This window comes from Falco rusticolus, chromosome 5 (genome assembly GCF_015220075.1).
Source record: "Falco rusticolus isolate bFalRus1 chromosome 5, bFalRus1.pri, whole genome shotgun sequence".
In the NCBI taxonomy this organism is placed as follows: Eukaryota; Metazoa; Chordata; class Aves; order Falconiformes; family Falconidae; genus Falco; species Falco rusticolus.
The window spans coordinates 22,884,224-22,901,472 of NC_051191.1; the positions used below are offsets into that span (position 1 = coordinate 22,884,224).

General features: G+C 41.8%; 1 protein-coding gene and 1 long non-coding RNA gene across 3 annotated transcripts in view; one reads left to right on the forward strand and one right to left on the reverse strand.

Annotated features, from left to right (window-relative positions):
• The window catches only part of LOC119149417, a 28,636-nt gene extending 16,792 nt beyond the window's left edge, over positions 1–11,844 (reverse strand). The window contains exons 1-2 of the long non-coding RNA XR_005104684.1: positions 11,550–11,844; positions 319–413 (exon numbers count right to left, since the gene is read on the reverse strand). This is a non-coding gene — a long non-coding RNA (uncharacterized LOC119149417). The remainder of the gene's footprint in view (positions 1–318; positions 414–11,549) is intronic.
• The window catches only part of FRMD4A (FERM domain containing 4A), a 386,235-nt gene that overhangs the window by 27,267 nt on the left and 341,719 nt on the right, over positions 1–17,249 (forward strand). The window lies entirely within an intron of this gene.

A 17,249-nucleotide genomic window follows, 5' to 3' on the forward strand; every position in this document is an offset into this window, starting at 1 on the left:
TTGTAGGAAGAGTTAATATCTTCTACTAAAGCAAGTGATATCTGAGGAAAAGAGAAGAGGCTTTGGGGCATATAAGCTATTCTTCAGGTCATCTGTATTGTGAGTCTAGACCTTAGTTTCAAAGTGATGTACGAGCCCTTCAGAATGTCACTCAGTGAGAAGATTTACAATGTCTGACTTCTTTCTCCCCCTCCTCTTTTTAGTGCTGGTGTAAATCAGAAGTGGTTCAGTGGAGCTAGGCTGTGTCAAGCTGTCCAAAACACAGCGGCTGTACAGTATATTACCAGTACTTGCTTGGACAGAGACAGTAACTCTTACCTTTTTAGCACATCTTTAAAGATGTTGGACAATTCTTCGCTCCCTGCCGTTTTCTTTTCTCTGGTGGTCTCAAAGTAGAGAAAAGTACATAACTCCTGCAGAAAAAAAAAAAAACAAACAAAAAACCATCAAAAAAACAAAAAACCAACCAAACAAAAAAACCAAGCAGCACCCACCCTTTAACTGGAAGACGGAAGCTAAAATATTTCTTTACAAATACTGTATGTTGCTAAATAAGGCCATGGCTATTTTTACCAAATACTGGCTTTTTGGAAGCTTAATTGTCTTCATTCTGCTCATATAAATCAAAATGATACTTGTTGGCAGGATAAGCCAAAATAGAAACTAGTTGTTGTATTGAGCTGTGAAAGTTTCAGATAAACCAATTTTGTTTCTTTTTCCTTTTTCTTTTCTCCTCGGGATATACCCCCCCCACCCCCACCCCCCGCCCCTTCCTCCCCTGCCCCAACCCCTTAAAGCAATTATAGCTATGTCCTGTGACCTGCCCTCATCTTTCGCTGGCTTGTCTGCATACTGCAAGGCTTGTCACAGAATGCATGGGTCTCTCTGCTAGCCCTGCATGCAAAGGCTGTGAGGCTAAATGCAAGCTCTGAGGCTGTGTCCTATCTTGTTGCCAGGGAACAGTGACTAAGAAGTGTCTGAGCTAAACTCAAATTTAGGAACCATCTTTGCAATGAGCTGCTTATGTGACCTTGGGCAAGCAATTTGTGTGGGGTGAGATTCCTCCCTTCCAGTGTTAGACTCTCAGTAGTTAAGACTCCAGTTTGATGGAGGACTTTATGGGAGGGGAGTGCAAGAGAAGGAGAATGGTCCTCTACTATCGATGTATGTCTAAAAATGGGACAAACCTCCCACTGGGGACATCTGCTTCTCTCCAACTATAGCGTGAGCCCAGATGTGTACCATAGACCAATACCTAACATTTGAACATCTATAGGGCTGTGAAAGTCTTTGAACTCTGTGTTAATTCCTGTCTGGCCCAGATATAATCTCTAAAGCCTCCACAGTCATCACAAAGGTTTGGTGGTAGGTGACACGTAGCTGCAACATCAGCAAGAGTTTTTTTGTACATCCTTAGATTTCGGAGGGTTGTTGGAGGTTAGCGCTGAAGGGATGACTAATTCCTCCATCTTCCTCACTGTATTTCTGAAGCCTGAGTTATGCTGTTGAAAGTAGTTCATGGTCATGGTGGGTCCTTATCTCTAAGGACTGCTGACCTGACCCACTCTGGAGATCCTTTTCTTTGAAGGTGGCAGGAAGGGAACTTTATCCAGCAGCAGTGATGGGGTGTTAGTGGATGGCTCATGGCAACCATTGCCCAGCAGCATTGGGAGCCAAATGAATCCAGGTGAGCAACAGCAAGCACAGGACCAGTCTGTGGCAGAAAGTTGATTCTGGAATAAATATAGCGAAAATCTGCCTTGAGGTGCCTGGAAGGTGGGACCTGCAGCTTGAATAACTTCTTTCCAAACTAATTTGATCCTGGTGGGACAATTCTGCAGCTGTAAGTTCATGTTCTGCATGTAAATGTGTGCATCTTGGTCTAAAGGATTTCAAGTGTCCTATGAAGGCATTTGGAGACATTTGGGTGAGAAAGTGAATGACCAGTTCACAACTTCTGATTTCAGATCAAGCAAGTTTCCCCCAGTAGGAGAATTAAGAGACTTCTTTCCTTATAGCCATTTCATTTCAAACTCTATTCTATTTGATAGAAACCTGTTTCATTCCACCAAAGGGGAAATCCTTTTTCTGGTCTCTTCTTATGAACTTAAAGGTGAAAAAATACTTCTGTTGATGCTTTGACAGTTTTCTGAAGCATCTACCTTAGCTTTGATTTTCTCTCCTCTCCCTATTAATTTTTAACACTTGTTAAAAGATTTGTTCTATTTGTGAGTTGTGAGAAGGTGTCTTAATTTACAGACAGCTCAAGTATACCTTGCTGTACTTTCAAAGTGTAATTTTTTCCCCACTTCAAAAATTTAATTCACGTCCTTAGCTACCATACAGAAGCATAACTCCTTTGAATCTTATGAAACTCTCCTGATACACACCTGACAAGGCTTTTGACCTTGTTAGTTATGAAATATACCTGATTTCTCAACAAGAACTTCACACTTGAAAGAGTCCTTTGTCAACTACAGCCAAAGCCTTGGTTTTCATTAGAGGAGAAAAAAAATCCACTTTTGTTTATCAGGAACTGAGATTGCAGGAAATACCAAAGTTATCAATATTTGAATAGACAAATTAATAATTTTTATCCAGAAAATATATGAAAATACAACTTTCGTTTTGGAAAACATAAAAAAAAATTTTCTGCCAACCTCTCAAATGCTGTTCTTTTGAAACATTTTATATATTTGAAAGTTTTCTCCTCTACTTACCTGTTTTTCCACACTGAGCATGCACAAGCTTGCCTGAGATACTAGTAGTAGACACGAAAATTAAACAAAGAACTCACAGTCCAGGCTTGACTGTGACCTATGGGAGAGATTAACAGTATTAACAGTAACATTCCTTGGGAGAGTCCTGATTTTGTTTTTATCTCTTTCTGTACATAAAATGACCAGAGTTTTGTCTCCTGTCTCCACCCGTCAGTAAAGAGGAGATATTTGGGGTTTTTTTTAATGTTTTTCAGTTGAAGAACTCCACAAATCACAGGACAACATGCAGGCACTTTTGGTCATCTCAGCTGCAGTCAAGCCAGGATGAGGATAAAGGGGTAAAAGGGCCACAGTTGCAGGCTGTTGTCCCAAGGGTAGTGCGCTGCAGTTTTAGTGCCAAATCAATCTGGTTTTGCTGGAGAAAGTATTTATTTGGATCTGTGCAATGCACAAAATGTTGCTAAAGTTTATTAGCTCAATGAAGGGCCATGCTGCTGCTGCCATATATTCTTGTAAAGCGAGGATGAAATACTCAGGCCATGGTCAAAGAGACCATGAGATATATCCTGTGGGAGGTTGATCAGGGCCTCTCTGAGAGGGTCTGGACTGGATCTGTACTGCTGATATTCTGCAACCCACTGGTTTCTCTCAAAGGGGAATTTGGTGTTTACGGGTAACCTTTGACATGAGGTGTGTCCCTTGGGCAGTTGGTGTAGGTTAAAACAGCAGGAGCAGACTCCATCATCCTGCCACGTGCTACCTAATAAATGGCAGATCAGAGAAGCACTTTAAAGATGTTTTTCAGCTGTAAAATTCACTTCAAGACTTCACCCGTTCCCCTGCTTTCTTCTACCTGCCCTCCCTCCCATTTCCTTTCCTATCCACCCCCCACCCCCCACCCACCCCAGCCTGTGATATTTGATATCAAAGAGTTTCGGTTGAAATGAAGCTTTCATTCACACTCTCAGTCTTTGCTTTGTTCCTCCCCAGACTCAGGACACTGAGAGCCTGCTCTGGGGACAAGGTATTTGCTGGTGTTTTGTTACTGGAGCATCACAAATGCACAATTCACCACTCCGGGGCTCTGCTTGCTTTGGTCCATCTCCAGAGACAGACCTGTCTGGTGGCCTATGACCCTGCTCCATCTACTCCAAGGCTCTGACAGGTGCCACATGGATGAAAAGAGCTTTGAATACCTGACAGAGTGCCTCAACTCTCACTTGTTTGTCATGTTGGAATCTTCTTTTTGGGGGCAGAAATACTCTGTCAGCATTTGTTCAGAAAAGGTGGCATTGAGATATAGTTGTCTTGCTCTGTGTGCTAATCTGGGTTGCAAATTAATTCCTCCGGAGCATGCTACAATTGTTCATGCAAGTACCAATGCAATGTACCATTGCTTCTGCAGGACTCTGCAACCAGCTCTCTTTTCTACTCAACAGACAGAGGCACAGGACAGTCTAGATGTAGAGAAAGAATCTTTCCTCTCTGGCTTCCCCTCCTTCCTTCCTCTGCACACTTGGGCAGTTTCGGTGGGATGCTCTGGTGGCACAAGGGGTTACTTTTGCGTGCACCTTTTAGCTTGAACCCCCCAGTACAGTTCCCACCATTTAGCTACAAAACCATATAACTTTTTCCCTCTTCTGCTCAAAGCTCTGCTCTGACTTTCTCCTTTTCTTTCTTCCTTTCTAAATCTTATGTCATCTCTGCTCTTTTGCTCTGCATGACAAATTTCTATTGCTTCATAAGGTGGGGGGAGAAAACGTAACAACTGCTTCTCCCACATCCAGATCCTTCCAAACCTGCTTGTGGTTGGTCTGATCTCAGCACAGCCACAGAAATCAAGTGCTCTGCTAATTTGAGTTTAGAATTGCACAAGATCTTGACAACAAAAGTATATAAAGACTGAAGCAGACACATTTCATAAAACTGCAGTTTTGCTAGAAAGTAGATCTTCATATATCCTGGAATGTATACATTTTTAATGGACTGATTTCCCAAATCTTCAAATGTGAGAGCATAAAACTTTTTGTTCTTCTTATATCAAGCACATCAATTGTCCAAGGAAATCACAATGATTATGCATTGTTGCAGTAAGCACATGTATACTTATTGACATTTGCTAATTAAATTTGTTCTAACAAGTAAGGCATACCCTGAAGAAGGTGTAGTGTAAACATGGGCTTGAGAGGGAGGAAGTGTTGGGAAGGAATAATAGTTAGAAATATGGTAATTATTTGTTTCTTGTGATCCATTTAAAAGGCAGCCAAAAAAAAAAAATTCACAGAAAGCTTTGAAATGCAAAATGTCCCTGTTTCAGTGGCCTAAGGTCTGCCCTAAACAAGCAGGAGAATCCCAGCTTCATGTATCCTGAAAAGTTAAAACCACAGGATGTCTGAATTTCAGCCTGGGTGCAGATGTAAGATAGATATCGACAAAAGTAAGCTGAATCAGTTTATGTCATCTTTTACGATGAGCACCAGTATGAAAGATCCCGTTCCTTATGATGTTCTTATTGATCAGTGCTTTTATATCAAAGCAGTTAATAGTAAAGCTGTAAAAATCAAAACCTATTTTTCTTCCTTGTTCAAGAAAGGGCAGTTTTGGTTGCATTTGTTGCCTTTAAGTAGATCTTTTTTAAAAAAAAAATTAAAGCAGTGAAATATCCCTTTTCATTGTCTCCATAAGATATGAAAAATTCTTTCTCAGGTATGACCTCAGCTGGGGGATATGCAATAGCACTTGCAGACAACCCTCCTCCATCTCACTCTCAGGTATTGCATCTTTTCCCTCTCTTCTCTCCTTTTGCTCTTCTCACTCAGATATGAGCCTCCAGGTCACCATCAGGCTCAGCTGGAAAAGCATGTCCCCTTTCCCCACCAGGTAAGGACTGTAGGGTGTAGTCCCGTGGCATCACCTTAGCAAGCCTGAGCGCAGTTCAGTACCTTCATCTCCGTTTTTTGCAGAGCAGCAGATGGTCTGTGAACTCTCACAAATCAAAGTGCCACTTGTTAACAAAAGAAATATCGTGGGAAGTTTATTTTAAAATTATAATGCCTTCACCTAAACTGCTGACTTAGCAAGGTGTCACTCATACTGCGCCAGAGCCCCTGTGTGTTGAGACGTTCTCGGAGAAGCCTCAGCCTTTCCATTCAGTCCGGTCTTCGCTGTCTCCACCTAAACTAGCTGCTCCGGCCTCCCCTTATAGGCAGCACAGGCAAACAGGTAGCTTTGAAGCATGGGTCAGCCATTTTATGTACCTTTTTAAGGTGAAATGACTTTGAAGTCGTATTTCTAACTAAAAAGGAAGCAAAATAACTGCCATTTATATGTGGGAGTGTGGGAGGGGTCTGATGGATATCATGCAAGTTGTCTTTATCTCCTTACCATCTAGAACATGTCCAATAAAGTTCAATATGTAATTTCTCTTGAACTAGGCACTGCTAGTTGGTGCTTTTTCAAGTCTCTTGTTAGCTCCTGTCAATATGAAGAGTCAATATTATTTATGTCCCAGAGCAATATTTTCTGTGTGAAAAAAATCTATATCTGACGTAGTCTATAAAGACTGCTCTTTCTAAACTAGGAAAAAGGATGTGTCAGTTTTAACACTAATATATTCCCTACATTTCTACTATTGCCATGTTTTATTAGCCTAATCTGAGTACTACAGGTTCACGAAAATGCTGCCACACCCGGCATAAATTTGCCTTTTCCCACTCTAAAGATGCAAACCACAACAGATAAGATAGTACCAAGAGTGAGAAGTAGTTTGCTTGACAGACAACAGTGCTTCCTAATTTAGGGCTACTGAGGCTTCAAAGTAGCATTCAAAATGGGGCAATACAACACTGGGAGGAGTGGTCGATACCCCAGATGGGTTGTGCTACCATCCAGAGGGAGCTCAACAGCTTGGAGAGATGGGCTGACAGGAACATCATGACTCAGCCAAGTGAAATGCAAAGTCCTGCATATGGGGAAGAATAACCCCATGTGCCACTACAAGTTACAGCTGACCAGCTGGAAAGCAGCTGTGTAGGAAAGGGGGGTCCTGGTGGACACCAAGATGACCATGCACCGGCAGCGTGCCCTTGCAGCAAGGCAGACCAGCAGCCTCCTGGCTGCGTTAGGCAGAGTTGCCAGCAGGCTGAGGGAGGTGATCCTTCCCCTCTGCTCAGCACTGGCAGGACACATCTGGAGTGCTCTGCCTAACTCTGGGCTCCCCAGTACAAGAAAGACACGGACATACTGGAAAGAGTCAGGCAGAGGACCATGAAGATGATGAAGGAAGCTCTGTTTAGATGCAAGAGTAAACTTTTTTTCTGTGGAGGTGACTGAGCACTGGCACAGGCTGTCCAGAGGGGCTTGTCTCTATCCTTGGACAGGCTCAAAACCCAACAGGACATGTCCCTGAACAAACTGCTCTAGGTGACCCTGTTTTGAGTAGCATGTTGGAGGAAATCATCTTCAGAGGTGTCTTCCCACCTCAAGCACCCTGTGATGTGATAAGCAAAGCTCAAGGTGGTGTGCTGAGTCCAGCCAGGCTTGGGCTTCAGATGCAGAATGTGAGACATGCCTTTGGCAACCTGCTGAGAGCATACGCTGATACTGCAGTTCCCTCTTGAGAGCATCTTTCTGGGGCTTGCACCAGTGCTTCTGCTGCTCTGAGGTGTAGGGCATGAGGTCAGGTGGTCTGATACCTTCTGGGCTTCTAGCTACACTTGGAAGTCTCAATGTATGTCAAATGTGACATACTTGTGCTCAGTATCAGGTTTTGCAGACTGCAGGTGCCTTTGCTGCAATGCAAGACTGGATGGAATACTCTTTTCATTGGCCTAAAAAGAATGTTTTTTGAGAATTCCTTTGGAAATATGTTTAGTGCAACTATTGCCTAGAAAAAGCAGAATTTCACTGTGTGGCATAAGCTGCTTTATACATTCCACAAAGCGGTGTGCTACCTGCAACTTAGTTCATTGTTTTAACTCCTCTGCAACGTGCCTTCAGACGGTGCTGCTGAATGTGTGCTGCATAGCAAATCGGTCTGTACAAAGCTTTACATTTCCATAGGGACAGAGGCTGTAGACATTCCAATGCATAAAAGAATACAAACTTAAACCTTTCTCTCCACAGATTAGATACTCTCCATTTATTCACCAGAGCCCAGAGTGCAGCAGGTAGTATAGGGAGAACTCCAGCAATTCTCATTGCTGTATTATTTTATGAAGATTAATGAACAGAGAAGTGAGCAGGAGAGCTCAGCAATCTGATAAATCAGGGTGTTCAGGCCCGTTTGTAGCAAGCAAATAGGTCTGGGAACAGCATGATACAGATGAGAGGTGTTCAAATGTGTTCACTGGTTTCAGAGAGCTCCAAACAAAAATCCTCCAGTGTGATCTGTCATTTGTTGTAATTACGGATTACAACCAGCAGTGGAAGGCATCTTTGGAGGGTACCATGAGGAACAGCTTGCTTTTACTGACAGAGTGAAGTCCATGAGGAACAGCTTGCTTTTACTGACAGAGTGAAGTGTGGACTCTGTGGACTGAAAGAAGCTGTTTTGTTTTATACGTGGAGCGAGAAGAGAAGAGAAATCTTTTGGAAGGTTCAGGGTTCAGTGGTTGGGTTTTTTTTAGTTTTATTTTTTGCAAGCATCTTCAATTTGAAAAGATTCAAACTATGTGAAACGTAAACCTTTTTTTTTTTTAAAAAAAGGGCTTATTCAATTGAAAGATCTGAATTGTTTTTTCATGCTGCAAACCAAACTGCTTGCGATGACATTTGAAAGACCAATACCTGATATTTTTGGAGAGTTCAGGAGGTTGCAATTAAAATAACATATTTAGTGTCTTGACACTAAATATTTCTTGCTTAGCTGTTTGCAAGATCTGTGCTTAATAGTTAACAGAACCAAGTTACAGCTAGGTATGCTGGAATAATGCCATGCCTGCAGAAATGTGAAGTCTGCGGGATTTTGCAGGTCAGTGATGACCAGTGCAGAAGGCAATGGTGGAGCTAGGCAGAAAGAACTTCACCCTCCCCTTCATCTTGCTGCTTTCCAGCCCTGATGGAGACCTGTGGTGACAGTGTCCATATATAAACCCCAGGTCAGCTCTCTCAGGTCCCAGGGCAGGGTGCGGCCACTAGCTCAATGCTCTCCATGACTGATGATCTCCTCAGTAGACACAGCGGGGTCAAGCAGTGGAGTGGTGTGGACAGCAAGAAGTCCCATTAAAGCCAATGGCCAGGTATGGGCAGTAAAGGGACATTCCTCAGTTGCACCATAGAAATAGAAGGAACCTGTTTCTTCACCTCAGGTGTGGGCTAGGAAGGCGTTGGACAGCCTCTTCTGTAAAGACTGTTCTAGAGCAGAAGGAATGAGATGCCCACCATGTGCATGTACAAGGCAATTTGTTCCTTTCATTAGATAGTGATCTTGTTTTGGGTAGAATCATATTCTGAATTCCAAATGATTTAATTCATTAGTTCAGAGAGGGAAGGCATATTAACTGACACCTGGGAATGTGAAGGTTTCTTGTCTGTTCACATAATCCTATAAGCAATCTCAAAGAACACATAGCCGTATCTGTATCTTCTCCCACTGGTGAATAGATGCTCCTTTTCTTGTGAATTTATCAGGCTGGTTTTGTTCTCCATCTTTCAGATGAGGACATGGTATTAGGACTACTGTGGGCCAATGTTAGCTCATGTGCTGCTTTTCAGCAATATGGTGCAGATATAACTGCTTTCTGCTCCCCTTGCTCTGCACAGTAAGCAGAGTTATTTGGACAACTATCTGATTTTTTTATCATTCAGTGTTCACAATGTTCATAGTAGAAATTGCAGACAAATTCAGACATATGTGGCTTATGAATGTTAGAGATACTTGGCTTCAAAACCTGCCTCTTGAAATGAAATCATTTATATGGTCAAAGAAACATTAATTTCATGAGGTGGATGATAGGAATCTTCCTTTATGGCACTTTAGTTCAATGGTGCAAATATACAGACTAATATATTCGTGTATGTGTAGATGTTTATTTCAATATGAAGAATTTTTACTGCCAACTGTACCAAAGCGATAAGTGAAGGTTGTAAAATAGGGAATTATTCCAATGTAATTAATTTTTCATTGTCTGTACATGAATATATGTGCTTTATTGCCTCTTCAGTAGGCAGAATGGAAAATGTACACAGTTTTACCTATGGGCAATTCAACACAGTAATGAAACTATTCAGGTATAAAAATGCATCTCTCTTCTTTCTCCCTGTCACACAAGTGAGAACTGGCCCCTGCTGAGGCGTTGACCCAAAGTTGGCTCTTCATGAGGGGAGAATGAAAACCAGGGTGTTTTTCTGCATTTAGTTCTATATTGTTGGGTGAGTTGAATGGTGTAGCTTTGGCAGACAAAAATCAAAGCACCCTTCTAAACCTGCTTGAACACTGGACTCCTCTAGATTCAAACATAGCTTTGTATTTGTTGATATATATATGATATATAAATACGATTATATATAAATATGATCTATTTTTTATTCCTTTGAGTTCACATTGGATGATATATTTCTGGTTTTTTACCTACAACTAGTAATGAAAGGAGGGAACTGTGAATATCTGAATTACTTGCTGAGGAGAAGTGTTGTTCTGACCCATTTTATAAAAGATGTATTGAAATAAGGTCACAGCAGGCTTGAGTGACCTGTGGGAGTCCCTGTAGATTGGACTGTCTTTGCTGGCTGCTTTGAACTCATACTTTATTGATTTGAATGCCATCTTCAGATTTAACATAATCTTCAGAAGACAATTTAACTTCTTCAATAATATTTTCATGTTGAGAGCAATGCTTAATTTCACAGAGGAATAATTTTGCAGAGAGAGATGGCAAATGTTAACCTTTAAAAGCATAACGATTTATTCCCCTAATTCATTGTGGACTTCTACTGATTAGCATTAGGAGCTGATGGAGCTGTTATATTCACAGGTTATTGCCGTTACTGGGTACACTGATTTTTCTAGACACACACCCTTGGGAATCAGGCAGAAAGTCTGGCAGAGTTATATTACAGAACTGCCCGTGGATGTTTATTCCTGCCTTTCTCTGACGTGCCTGGCACCAAGCACACTGAACACAGTAGGTCTGTGGTATGATTGATGATTGACCTTAACGAGCAAAGCGCTTCCAGTTTCCTTTGTTATTCTTTTCTTTAGCTGAAGAAAAGAAAAATAGTGCTGTATCTACTGTAAAATAGATCCACATGGTTTTCAGGTTTAGTTTGTCAGAGAAATTACATTCCTTTCTTGGTGTCTCTAGCTGCTGCTTACAGGAAATCTTCGAAAGAGATTTAACATTGCTGTAGCATCTGTCTGCCCCTGAAGTTTTCCTTGCCTTTGCTGCAGACCTCAGATGCAGTGTTGTGTGTTCCCCAGGTGAAGGGGGCTGATTCCAAACGCTGATCATATTTCCATTTACACTTGTAAGGGGTGGCAGTTTATCTAACAATCACCCCCTGCCACCTTGTCTCTCTTCAGAAGTCAAGCTTTTGACTTCCTTCCAAGCAAGCCCATGGGAGCTCTGAAAATCCTTCTTTGAATATGCCCAAAGGACACTTGAGATTTTTTTATTGCGCTTCATAGCCCAAATGAAACCAACTGCCTAACAGATGATCACATACACCTTAGACAGATCACTGAACTCTGAACTGCCATTCTCCATTTCACAAGACCTTTAGAAAAAAATTGTATGTCAGGAACTGTAATGATAATAGCTAGGGGTCTTCCAGCAAGTGCGCACAACATAATAAGCTATTAGGTAAAGTACCTATTGCAAAAACTTTTACCTGGTCAGTGACAATGGTTTAAATGGTTTCTTCTCTCCTCATCATATTTCTTCCATTTGGATGTCCTAAATCGAAAGAACAAGTTAATTAGAGAAAAAAGAGGCAGAAATCCAGGCTCCTTTAACTATGAATGAAGTCTGCGTAGTAAATTGGAGCGGCAGGAGGAAGAAAATTCCAATTGGATTTGCAAATTGACTCTCTTCCACTCCCATTTGCAGAAATAAGGTCCATATGCCCAGCAAGCGATTGCAGCTGAAGGTAAAGCTCTGCGCCACAGAGGGTTTCTTGGCAGCAAATGAAAGGAGCACTGCCACTCTGTTATGTATGCCAGCTCTAATAAATCTGTGGATTAGTTTCCTGGCTGCCACAATTGAGCCAACTCAAAACCATATGGTTCTCCTTTCTTAAACATTGCCATTCGAAAGGAGCATGACCGCCTCCCTTCCAGACTCATTTTTGTTTTGAGGAGAGCTCTGTAACAATAAGGAATCATAAATATAGGAGAAGTCTCTGACTTTATTTATCCCTGTTGCCTCGTCCAGCTGATGGTATGAGATCAGAAATGCATTTTATTGGCCTTCTTGCAATTTCCTTCTGTTTACAGTCTGCCCTCTGCTTCTCTTTATGAATTGGAGCGTGGCACAGCATTTTCATCTGGCTTATTTATTTGCAAGGAAGACTGCCTGGGAAGTATTCTGAATCATACTTGTTATAATCCTAAAGAGTCTTATGAAACAGTTCAGTGGCTCTCAGGCTGAAAATGACATTTTGGTTCAGGGTTTTATTATTTATTTTATTTTTTCCCAAAGATACAGTCTTACCTGTTAAGCGCTAATCTCCTTCTGCAAATGTGTCGGGGTCTGACCCAGCTGTTGTTCTCTTACAGATAGCTCTCACTTCTGGAAATAGTCTTGGTCAGCTATGGGACAACCCTCTGGCATGAGTGAGAGGTACAGGGCAAAGCCAGAGTAAAAGACTGGGTTACAATGGGTGTTTGTATATGATTCTGTATTCAGATGCTGAATCTGTTTGTCTGCAAGACAAGGTATACCCTGCTTCCTGAAATCAGTCTTGAACGTCTCTTCTAAATTACTATACTAAACCAAAGGGTCCCATTCTCTACATGTAAGTGGATGCAGCTTGGATGGTTGGTGTGGCTGCAGCATCAGCAGAGCTTTTTGTCAGGAGCTGTGAGCCTCCCATTGGGATACCTAAACAGGAGGTATATTCACTTTTCAACTACCACAGTTTAAAACCTTTTGTGTTCATGCTAGTGGAACTGACAACTCAAGAAATAGAAAAAAAGTCTATGTAATTGTAGTTCTATAGTGGTTTAACTTTTTTGGGTAGTGCTTTAACTGCTTTAGTTCAAGCTTCTTTTTTTTTTTTTCTTCCCCTCTTTTATTTTTTTTTAGATAAGAAAAGCTTAACCTAAATCTTGATACCAAGATAATCTCCAGACTGAATATAGCTATACAGGAAAGTAACTTACTCTCCTTTCCAGATTCCTGCATTTGAAATAAGCCTCTTTATTAGCAACTAAAGTGTATCCACATTGGAGGGCTTGCACACTTTGACCCAAATCGATATCATTAAAGTAGTTTAATGCTTCTATGGAGGCAAAGGCACTCTTTAGAGGGGCAGCAACAGATTTCATTAAACTAGTTGTGTTTTCACCAGGTAATCACTGTACAAACCATTTTCTGTTTTGCCTGGGTTGCATCTCTCCTCTTACCTCTCTTTTTTAATTTTTTATTCCTCTTTTTGGGCCCATCACTCTAAAAAATGCTTTCTCAATACAGCAAAGAAATAACTGTAGATTTCTAATCCCCGCCCCCCCCCCCCCCTTGGTTTTGTATATGAGATAAGCAATGACTTACCCTGTCTCCAAGCAGTGCAGTAGAGTCTGAGGAGTTTTAGAAGGTGAAGTGGAAAATGATCCCCCTTCTGTTGCCTGATACCATCTGACGAACTTGATACCTAGACTCACCAGCAGATTACTTTCAGCTGTAGAGTCTTTTTGCATTTCTATGGTTTCTCAGTGGACTTGCAGTTTTGGACAGTGCTACAAAATCAGGGATGTGTTATCTGAAGATCCTGCTGGCAAAAGGATGGTCCTGTGCTGGGGATGCTGGGATGTGGCATGCAGAAATTCCCATTTCTGCCACCGGATGCCTGTATGGTCTTTCTCAAATTCATATCAGCTATTTCCTTTTCCTCAGCATTTGTTAGTACTAATTGATCTCCTTCTGTTTATATTGTAAGCCTACTGGAGAAACAGTTGCTTACTTCTCTGTGAGTGCCTTGTACACACCTTAGCTAGTGGCTTCTGCGCACTGCAAAATATACGTAACAGATTCAGGTTTGCCTTTACTGTTTCCCTTAAAATGCCTTGATCACTTATAACTAAAGCTGCCACCAGATCGTTAAACTACAAGGACTGAAACTGAAGGCCAAGGTGGCCTGAAATTCTGTGCCTTGGATACCCCAAAAGGAAAGAAAACCCCACAAATAAAGGGAACTGTGATAAACTGAAGCAATGGCAGAAGAAGCTGAGCATGTGAAAGGTGGGAGACAACACAGAGAAAATGGGAGAGGTGGTCAAATTGCTCTGGAAAAAGACTGGAAGTCTGGCCTTACTGGGTGGCCTTGCCAGCTCTATGTCCTGGTGAGGTCTCACCCTCCCACCAGGAGAAGACCTGGGGCAGAAGTAGGAATCATTTGAACCCTGCACTCAGTTTTGCAGCTGCTCAATTTTAGTTGTCCCCATTTCATCCCCAGGTGCAGGGGAATAGTGAGGCAGGCAATGTGTGTAGCTCATGGCTGCTGTAGAACGCCAATTGCTCCTATAAAATGGAGCATCCCTCCGCAAACCTGGCTCCCCCAGAGCCCTCTCCTGCGCTGCTAATGCATCATGTTCCTTGGTTAATTCAGACAGCATGGTACCAGCCCTCCCCCATCATGAACATCAGAGCTGTTATTGCTTCCTCAGGCACAGTCTATTGCTTTGGGGCAGATAAACTCTTTAAGGCAAATATATGGGACCAAATCCATTCCTGGTGCAACTCCATTGAAGTCACCAGGGTTTTATACCTGAGAGAGATGTGAAGCTTATTGCATAAAAGTGGAATTTTTTCATCTTCCTTTCATTTACCTCTCTATGAATTTGAAATGAGCTCCTCTGCTCATGACTTATTTATGTTGAGCCATACACTTAAACACTGGAGTTCTTTTTTTTAAACATGATATACACTACTGTTCCTACTGGATATGCTCAAATGATTAGCCAGTAAAAGGAAAACATTGTGGGACAGCATCAGCTAATGCTCTCCTTTCTCCCTCTGAAGCACAATAAAGGGACTGCACAATTCGGATTTTTTTTTATTCCTCAGCTCTCCAAGGAAGAAACTTTCGTCATTAACGGGGAGGCTGTTGTACGTGAAAGGGGAACAGCATCCTGCAAAGCTGTTCTCAGAACTCTAAACACAGATTTGTCCCAGCATCACTGAAAAGCCCTCAGATGATCAGATGATCTCAGAGAGCATTTTTCATACTGTAGTGGATTTTACAGGTAAGGCAAATGGTTGCAGAGACACAGATGCAGGTTCAAAAGCAGCCTTTAGGCCCCCTGCTATCTATGAACCTGCAAAGTGGGAGTCTTTCATCCCTTTTTCCTTCAGTTTGAGCTCACATAGATATCGGTTTACAGAGGAATATTGCACTTCAACAGAAGAGGCCAAATAAATATCGAAGAGGAGTGAAGCTTGGGGGATATGCGTGAACATAAAGTGCATGGCTTTGCATGGATGTGATCGCCATGATCTGCATGGGAAGTCCAGTTTCAGTGCACTTCTCCAGCTAAACAGAATCCCCTAATCCCTCCCACCAAACCTCCCTCTCAGGAGTCGGCTCAGTTTGAAGGAATTTTTTGTGCTCCATTTTTACAATTTGGGCAGAGCTATTTCAGGAGATGAAAAGGAATCCCAGCATTTAGCTATGCTCCAGAGCCATAAGAAATGTAGTCTCTCTATTCATCTGGGAGTGTCCCAAAGGTACCATTTGACTCAGCGCCTTCTTCTGAAGAGGTATCTCTAAAAAATCATTAGAGCAAAACTGCTCAAGCCAGGTGTCTGTACTACCTTCTAAGCTGACCCACATTCATCAGTGCTACAGTAAGCCTTGGTCAGGTTGTTAACATATGTAACTTGTGTGTTGTCGGGATGTTGAAAGTCTTTGAGGTGTCTCTTAGGTGGTGGTGTGCACCCTAGGAATATCACGCCATAGGACATACGCATACAGATAGTATGCTGCTTGGGAGATGTCAGGAAAGAGAAACAACAGCAAAAAAGGGCTTTTTCTGAACAAATCAACAAGTGTTGCTATGGACAGCATTGCAGGAATAAGTTCTTGAGATGTATGAGCCAGGATGACAACTTACCAAATACCTTCTAGGGTTGAGTATGGAGGTGATACTTTTTACTACAAGGGTGGGATAGACAAGAGCAGAAACTTGGACAACCAGGTAGAATGAGACTTTGAGAAATAAGCCAAGTAAGAAGACAGACTTCTGTAGAAGTTCAGTATTTTGACCAAAGCTGGAAGCTTTTTAAATTTCTGTGTTAGGTTTTTATTACTAGTGCTAAATGAGGCTCATTTTGAACTGAACAGGGAAATCATCTGACCCAATGCAGTCTCCACAATATATATGCTTACACCTGTGCTATTTGTCTCAACACCTTGTTTTATCAGAGGAGAGAAACAGATGTTTTGAGGACCTGACTCATCATTCCAATTTAGCTAAAATTGGGCAAAATGGTTCATGACCTGAACACTCTTGTTTCCATTAAGAGAACAGAGAGCCCCAGCAGCCAGCTTGGATCAGGTGTCTCAGCTGGGAACATCCCTTTCCAGACTTGTGTTTCAATATTTTATTTTCTTTATTCAATGAAATTTGCAGGGAAAATCACATTATGAGTACTCTAGCTTGTGCCATAGGCCACAGTGGTTAGTTTAAATGTGTGCAATGCATACTTTAAATAATGACATCTGTATTTACACATGACTCTGGGAAATAGCTTTAGCTCATCCTTTAAATGTCTCTCTATATAAGAAGCTTCATCTTTGCCGACAAAGAGAAGATTTAGTGGGTGTTTAGTGTAACTGATTATCTGCTGATTCAATCAATTATGTGAACCTGGAGCCAAAGGGAACATTAGGTGGCTTTGTGCTGGTATTGCAGCTGCTCTGTTGCTGACCCTGTGACATGTTCGCTATCTGGTGTAAATATTTGCATCTGTCAGAGAAACCTGGCCTGTCCCCTACTGCCAAATTGTTCTGCTACAGAGACTGAAATCTTCCTTATTAGTTTGCATAAGGGCAAGTGCAACCTGTTCAGAATTCAGGTGGAATAAGTTGACTGGACAGTAAAAGAAATTTTTGAAAAAAATAAATGCCAGCTCAGCCTTCAATACAGCTGAAAAGGTTTCCAAAGTAGAGCCTTTTCAAAGCCTGCTCTTGCCTTTAGTGGCTTTTCTGTTCTGTCTTTACACAGTTACCTTTTGTACTGAAGATGTTTTCCCAGTTGCATGGATGTAAAAGCAAAGAAAATGAGGCTGACAGTGATCCTGTGTGGAGTAAATTGCAAAGGCAGATATCGATGAGGAAAATGACCAGCAGTTCTGCATCAGAAAGGCCTCTGAA